Consider the following 8,819-nt stretch of genomic DNA (forward strand, 5'->3'; position numbering starts at 1 on the left):
AACTACTTATATATATAAAAATCTAGGTAGACCTTAAGATGATTGTATTAACAAAAAAAGTCTACTTTGAAAGGTTGCATATGATGCAATTCCATTTATATAAAATTCTTGAGACAGCAACTCTGCAGGGTGTGGAGAGTGAGTTTTCAGTTGGAGGAGATAGGAAGAGGGTTTGGACAGAGTTAGGGAATGCAAAAGTAGCATTCCTTCTATGGTGTGTATTTCTGTATCTAGACTCAGATGGTTGACTAAAACAGTCTAAACGGGAGAGAAAACAAACCAACAGCGTTTGTGTGCACGCACATGCAAGCACACAGAGACTCAAAGACTTTAAAAGAAAGCCAAAATGGTGTTAGGTCTGCAGTTTAGTTAACAGTGACAGCTCAATGTAACTCTGGGACAAACAGCATACCTTCATAAAGCACTGTGAGCCTAAGTTAAAGTTAGAAGTTCTCTTACAAAATCCACAGGCTGTCAGACCTGATCATTCAAGAGCTGATTATTCCCATCAGTAAGACTGATGTTTACAGATTAGCAGATAATGCCTTCCCCAGAGAGCACACATCTTCACTAAAGCCAGGGTGTTAACACAGAAAGGCCATGTGCAGCACGGGAAACTTAAGCCAGAGGATCTCTTAATGTCAGACATTAAAGGGATACAAATAAAAAAAAGAAATCAAATTACTCCTACTTACAGATTATACACATGAGATCCCAAAAATTTACCAGAAAACTTCTAGGAATGACCAACAAAATCAACTCAGGAAAAAATCAGTAGCAGAGAAAGATACCGTTGAATATACTCCCATTCACAATAACCTCAAAAATATGAATTGATAATGCACCATGCCCAGCTACACACATGAGACTGTGTTCTTACCCAGAACTTCATACCAGAAGAAACTTTGTGAGATAAAGAAAAATCGGACTATAACAGCAATAGCACCAAGTCTCTTAGTTGGTCCTAAAGTCCTTTGGTGACATCTACTGTTGATCTAGGGTAGACCGTGCCAAACAGGACTGTACTGATGTGTTCCTTCCTCTTATTGCAACATTTTTTTTTCGTCTCTACTGGCACACAACTTTCAAAGAAACAGATTATTCTCATTCATACCAAAAAGCGACTCAGATTTGCTAATTAAGATGGGGAGTGAGAAGTGAGTGATGATGATTGTGATTGAGGTTGGCGATGATGGCGGTGATTAATGATGATGGTAGTGGTGGTGATGTGGATGTGGTAGTGGTGATAATGATTGATGATGATGGTGGTAATGGTGGTGATCATGGTGCTGGTGGTGGTGGTGATGATAATTAAAGGTAATGATGACAATGGTGATGGTGATGGTGATTATGGTGATGGTGATGACTGGTGATAATGGTGGCAGTGATGGTAAAGATGATGATGATGATGATAACTGATGGTGATGATGACAATGATAATGATGGTGGTGATGATGATGATGATGATGATGATAATGGTGGTGGTTGTGGTGATAATGATGATGACAATGATAATGATGGGGGAGTAGTGATCATTGATGATGATGGTGATGATAAAGGTGGTAGTTGTGATAATGATGGTGATGGTGGTGATGGAGATGGTAATAATGGTGAGGATGATGATGATACTACCACCACCAAAATGTATCACTCTGGCTCCCAGGCCAGAGAGTATTGGTGCTCGCTTCCCTTTGAGTGTTGGAAGTTGTCTGACATTGCGCTCACTTTTAACACAGTCCAAACAACTTAGGACACTTTATGAATCATCAAAAAAGAAATATGCATTCTTACTAGGAATTATGCTGGTAGTTTATTATGCCTACTAGATGTTTTGAGGTATTAGTAGCAAAAAGTTTTTGAAGAGTGAAACCTGTGATCGGACTTTGAAGAGAAGTGGGTACTCTTCCTCTTGGAGTGACTTTATTTTCTAGGATTTTTGAGATTTTGGGGTTTTATTTGACAATTTTTCACATGTATACTCTGAGTACCCTCATTCAACCCCGTCATAGTGAACCTTTCTTCCCAATAAGGCCCACTCCTGCTTTCATGTCCTTTGTTGTTTGTTTTGGGTTTGGGGACCCAGTGAGTTCAGTTATGGTTGCTCTCTGAATAGCAGTTGTTTCTTGGCACATGAGTACTTACCAGGGGCTTCATCACAGAAGGAAATGACTCCCAGTCCCCCAGCAAGCATTAACTTCTAATCGCTCTGAATGGGGTCTTATGAGCCCCTCCCTCACCTGAATATTTTTATCAAGTTAAAAAGAAATACTAACTTAAGACAAAAAAATTGTTTGTGACATTTTCTATTCAGGAAGGATTGGAAATTCTTTTTTTGTTTTGTTTTGTTTTGTTTTGTTTGTTTTTCGAGACAGGGTTTCTCTGTGGTTTTGGAGGCTGTCCTGGAACTAGCTCTTGTAGACCAGGCTGGCCTTGAACTCACAGAGATCCACCTGCCTCTGCCTCCTAAGTGCTGGGATTAAAGGTGTGCGCCACCAACTCCCGGAAGGATTGGAAATTCTTATTCCTAGTTTGGGAATTTAGTTCCCAGATAGCGTGGCACACTTCAACCAACGCATAGGTCAGAATAGAACAAATGCCATGGACCACCAGAAATTCTAGCTGTTTAGGCCTTTCATCCTAAGACTATGCACGCGTTGTGGGATTTTTCTCTGACTTCATTTCTACTTTTTTTTTCTTTTTCTTTAAAATGCAAGACTGTCCTATAATGTCTAATGTCCAAGATAATTTTTAAATTAAAACCTAATTATAAACATTTCCAGAAGAAAAACCTATTTCACACAAAAATGCTTTAAAACTTTCAAAAAATAAGTAACAGGATTAGAGGATGCTATGCAGGCCACTCAGACAGGAAAAACAGCACAGCATCTCTGCAGCCATTCCTGCATGCTACAGTACCAACCTGCTAGGCAAGATGCGTACGCTGATGCAATAGTGGCATGAAGATTATTGGGGTAACCAACTGCTTTGGGTTTTTATTTTTTGGGAGTTTTTTGGGGGGTTGTTTTTGGTGGTGGTGGTTGTTTTTTTGTTTGGTTGGTTGTTGTTCTTTCTTTCTTCCAAGTTCTTTCTTTCTTTCTTTTTCGAGACAGAGTTTCTGGCTGTCCTGGAACTTGCTCTGTAGATCAGGCTGATCTTAAACTCACAAAGATCAGCCTGCCTCTATCTCCCAAGTGCTAGGATCAAAGGTGTGTGCCACATAGCATTTTGGTTCATTTTGAGGCTTGTTCTACAGGAAGGAATTCAGGCTTGGTACCATAAACCTGGTCAAAAGCCCATGAGTCTGGAGGTCACGGGGACTATAAGGATCGTGGTTTTGCTAAATAGACATTGTCAAACGCCTCCTGAGTATTTATGCTCATGCCCACAGATCAATGCTGTCCTGGACCTTGGCCAGGGAAGCTTCTCTCTGCAGTGGTGAACAAGTAAAGCAGAGACTGGGTCAAAGGGTTGAGAATAAGTAGCTATTGAGGTGCTGGGCCCTAAATGGAACATCTGTATCAATCTTGACCCCTGAGCTCAGGGAACATCTAGAGGAAGGGCTGAAAAACAATTCTAAGCACCTCTGGGTTTGGAGGAGTCCTTGAAACACTGTCTCAGGGACATGACATGGCCATTGTACACATAAACTCACTGTAGCTATGGTGACCTGCACAAGTTCAAGTCAACAAGACCAGTCAGCACCCTGACAGACAGCACTGATTGGACTCAGTGCATTATTAACCAAAAACAAGAAAAAGGTGTGGGGGAGAGGGGGACAAGGAAGGGGCAGAGGGACATGTTAGGGGTACCTGAAGGAGTAAGAGAAAGGAGGTAGAGTTCCTGGGGGCAGTGGGAAGGGAGAGTTGGGAGTGCGTATGACCAAGAAGTATTGTTTCCATGAATGAAATTATCAGAATAGATATTCTATTTTTAGAACTATATGTAAGATAGGATTATTATATGTTTTTCTTTCCAACCTAAAAAAATACACTACAAGTTAGTTCTGGCAAAGGAACTCTAAACTGCTTCACAGAAAACAGTGAGCACAAAAAATATGTGAATGTCACCAGCTACCTGGCACCATGAGGCCTGGGTGCATGGAGGACAGCTACAGTTCCACCTCGGACACACGCCCTGGGTGAGCGGATGGTCAGCTCATTATGATGAGTGAGTATACATGGTGGGGAAATGGAGAGAGACAGAAAGGTTCATTGCTGAGGAGAGATATGAGCTGGAGTCAAGGGCCGTGACGAACTGGCTGAAGTGGATGGCCTGCAAGCCACCTCAGTCTATGGTGATGTCCAGGCCTGGACCGCTGCCAAGGGCCATGTCTGGGTCGGTGGCCCTGACGCAGCCACGGGGGTCTGTGTTGATGTCCATGGCTCCTGTTACCACTGAGGGCCCTGCAGATGCCAAGAGACTAGGCCACCACCTGTGACCATGCTGGTGTCAGAGGAGTGTGCCTTCACAGGGACCATGCTGTTGTAAGAGGGCTGCCCTGCCACCTGGGCCCATGGTGACATCGGGCCTGGTCTGCTGCTGAGAGCCATGTCTGGGCTCATGGTGACATCGGGCCTGGTCTGCTTCTGAGAGCTATATCTGGGCCCACGGCCTTGCTGCAGCTGGGCTCTGTGTTGATGTCAGTGGCTCCTAATGCCACTTAGGGCCATAAAGATGCACATTGTCTGGGCTGACACCTGAGGCCATGTTGGTGTTTGAGGGTCAAGCTGTCACTAGGGTCATACAGATATGGGTGGCTTGTGCTGCCACCCAGGGCTATGGTGACATCTGGAATCACACTGTGGCAGAGGACAATGTCTGGGTCCGTGGCCCTACCACAGTCAGGGTCTGCACCGATCTCCGTGACTCCTGTCACCACCAATGGCCCAGCGGATGCCTGGGGGCTGGGCTGCCACCTCAGGACATGTTGGCACTGGAGCCATGCCAATCTGTGTGACCTGCATGCCAGCTAGGACCATGATGGCATCCAGCCCAGGCTGCTGCCGGGGCCATGTCTGGGTCTGTGGTTCTGTTGCACCCTGGGTCTATGTTGATGTCCAAGGCCCATGTTGTCACAAAGGCCACACAGATCCCAGGATCTGGATTGCCACCTGTGGCAAGGTTGGTGTCTGAGGGTCGTGCCATTGCCAGAGCCATACAGACCTAAGTGGCATGCACTACCAGCCGGGGCTGTGGCGTCAAATGGGCAGAGTGTAGTGGTATATTATTTATGATTTACTAAAGCTTGACTTAGGATTCAGAAAGCAAAGTCAGCCTCAAGCTGAGACCAGACCAGGCAGCGTGATTCACACCTTTAATCCCAGCAGCTAGAATCTAGGAGGTGGTGGTGCACACCTTTAATCCTAGGACTCAGAATTAAGAAGAGATAGGCGGATCTCTGTGAGTCCAAGGCCACCCAGATAGACACAAGAGGGAATGAGTCCAAAAGAGAATTGTAGCTCACACCTTTAATCCCAACATTAGGGAAGTATATAAGACAGAAGCAAGGTCTCAGAGAGGCATTTGTTCTCTAGACATGCTGAAGACAGGTTACAGCCTGAGGCTTGGTAAGAGCTTGTGGAGACAGGATCAGCCCATTCAGCCTGAGGTACAGGTAAGAAGCTAGTGGCAGCTGTTTTGCTTTTCTGATACTCGGTTTAAAGCTTGAACCCCGGTATCAGTCTCTGGGTCATTTATTTTTCATGTTACAGCAGAACTGTGGCCAGGCCATGTCTGGATTACATGGTTCAACCACATCCATGTAGTCAGGGTCTACATGGATGTCCAAGGCCCCTGTTGCCATCAAGGACAGTGAGGATGCCTGAGATCTGGGCTACTACCTGAGGCCATGGTACTCGGGGACCATACAGCCACTGGGTCAATGCCAATCTTAGTAACCTGTACTGTCAATAGGGGTCATGGTGACATTCTGGCCCCAGCTGCTAACAAGGACCATGAATGGGTCCATGGTGCAACTGTAGTCAGGGTCTGTGTTGATACCCATGGTCCTCGTTGCCACCAATGGCCAGGTGGATGGCCAGAATCTGGGCCACCACCTAGGGCCATGTTAGTGTCTGAGTGGCCATACATATCTGAGTGACCTGCACTACCACCCAGGGCCATGGAGTCATCTCTGCCTTGGCTGCTGGCAAGGCCCATGTCTGGGTCCATGGTCTTGCCACTGCCTCGGTCTGTGTTGATGTCCATGGCTCCTGTTCCCACGGAAGACAGTGAGGACAGTACTGCACAGAGTTGTCCCCACCCCTCACTGACTGCAGCACTGGGAAGAACTGGTCCTGCACCCCCCCCCCAACTGCAAAACTCAGAAGAGTGGCCCTGCACCTTGCCTGGGCAGCACAGTCGAGCTGACCCTGTCGGTGGGGGTGCAGGTGATCTGGCCCAGTGAATATGTGTGAGAAAGCTGGCCCCACCCCTCATCCGCCACACGGTGGAGTAGGGCAGGGGAGATCCTAACACAATGGAGCTGACCCTGTTGGCGAAATGCCCTCCCCCACTTGGGGCACTCAGGAGAGCTGGCCCTGCACCTCGCCTGGGCAAAGCAATAGAGGGGGCCATGATGGTGTGGGGACACAAGGAGACCTGGCCCCACTCCTTGCCGATTACTGCAGTGGGTGAACTAGCCCGGGGAAGGCTGGAGAGCTCGTCCTGGTGGTGTACATAAGGGAAAGCTGGCAAGCTGACCGACCCCGCTACCACTCAGACCCAGAACGAGGGATATGAGTTCCACCTCATCTATAAACCGCCGGAGCATGTGAAGGGCAGCACCTGCAAATCCAAAGCTGTCAGATCTCCATGACACAGGGCAACAACAGGATGTCAAGAGGAGTCCCTGTGAGGACCCAGCATCAAAGGTACAGCAGAAGCCAGAGGACTCAAGCCAGACCAATGATTAACTGCAACGAACACTTGTAAGATGTGTGGCTAAAGGGTTTACTGTGTGACTCAGTGGGCCACGGTACAGCTTCTATGAGGAAACTTTTTCTTTTTGTATGTTAGGGTTTTGGTTTTTGTGGGGGGGGACTGCAAGGGCAGAGAGCAGACTTGAAGGGACAAGGAGATGAAAGGGATTAGGATACATGATGTGGAATCCACAAAGAATCAATTAAAAAGTTTTTTAAAAAATTTTAAAAACCATGTCATCCTAAAATGGTTCTTTAACATTAATTGTTAATACAAATATAAACTGGTGGTTTTAGCTTAATTACTATAGTTCTTTATATATTCTTTTTAATTTTTAGTTAAAATATAATTACATCATTTCCTCTTTCCTCTCCTTAATCCCTCTTATATCCCCCTACTCCCTCTCAAATCCATGGCCTCTTTTATCGGGGTGTGTGTGTGTGTGAGTGTGTGTGCATGTGCCTGTGTGTGCATGTGTCTGTGTGTGCATGTGTCTGTGTGTGCATGTGCCTGTGTGCATGTGTCTGTGTGTGCATGTGCCTGTGTGTGCATGTGTCTGTGTGTGCATGTGTCTGTGTGTGCATGTGCCTGTGTGTGCATGTGTCTGTGTGTGCATGTGTCTGTGTGTGCATGTGTCTGTGTGTGCATGTGTCTGTGTGCGCATGTGTCTGTGTGTGCATGTGTCTGTGTGTGCATGTGTCTGTGTGTGCATGTGTCTGTGTGTGTGTGTCTGTGTGTGCATGTGCCTGTGTGTGCATGTGTCTGTGTGTGCATGTGCCTGTGCATGCTCACACACAAGTAAATATACAAATACCACCTGCTGGATCTGTTTAGCATTTAACATGATTTCAGGGCTGACCACTTTAGTACTGTATAGCCAATTAGGGCCTCATCCCAAGGGAAGACAAATTCCCTCTCTCTCAGCAGTCATTAGTTGCCTATAGTTCTTTGTCTAGGGGTGCGGACCTCTTGAAATTCCCCTCTTCTCTGTTAGCATGCACACTGGTCTTGCCATTGTTTGGGCCTTGTGTTAGGCAGTCATGGGTTTCGCTAGATGTCTTACTAGAAGACACTATGTTACAGCATGGTGTCTTGTCCTCCGGCTCAAACAATCTTTTCCACATCTTCTTCCTCCATGTTTCCTGGGCCTTAGGTGCCAGAGTTGTGTTTTAGATTTACCCACCAGGGTTTCTCTGTATTGTTTTGGAGGCTGTCGGTCCAGCCTGGCCTCAAACTCACAGAGATCCGCCTGCCTCTGCCTCCCCAGTGCTGGGATTAAAGGCGTGCGCTACTACCACCCGGCTCATTTTATATTTTTATATGTGTTTTCCTCTCGAAGTTTCAGAGTCTCAGACCTGACATGAAGGTTCTTGACACATTTTTAATTCACTGCTGTGCACAGTAAAAGATCCAGATCTGGTCTAGTTGTTCCACACATGGAAATTTGGTTTTCCTAGAACCACTTGTTAAAGAGACTTTCTCAATGTTTATTTTCGACAACTTTGCCAAAACTTAGGTGGTCACAGCTGTATGACGTGTCTGGGTCCTCATTCACTTCCATCGGTCGACATATATTTTCAGTACAGCCCTGTTTTTGTCACCATGACTCCCATGTTGCTCATTCTGCTCTATTGCTTTGGTTATTCAGGGTTTTTTTGAGCTTCCATACCAATTTTAGGATTTCCCCCCTAATTACATAAAGCATGTCATTGGGACTTGTCTTAGTTAGGGTTTCTGTTGCTATGACAAGACACCATGACCACAGCAACTTTTTTTTATGAGCATTAGTGTTTTGCCTGCATGTATGTCTGTGTGAGGGTATCAGATCCCCTGGAATTAGAATTACAGTTTGAGATGCCATGTGGGTGCTGAGAATTGAACCTGGGTCCTCTGGAAGA

This window comes from Mesocricetus auratus, unplaced genomic scaffold, assembly GCF_017639785.1.
Source record: "Mesocricetus auratus isolate SY011 unplaced genomic scaffold, BCM_Maur_2.0 Super-Scaffold_100676, whole genome shotgun sequence".
NCBI lineage: Eukaryota > Metazoa > Chordata > Mammalia > Rodentia > Cricetidae > Mesocricetus > Mesocricetus auratus.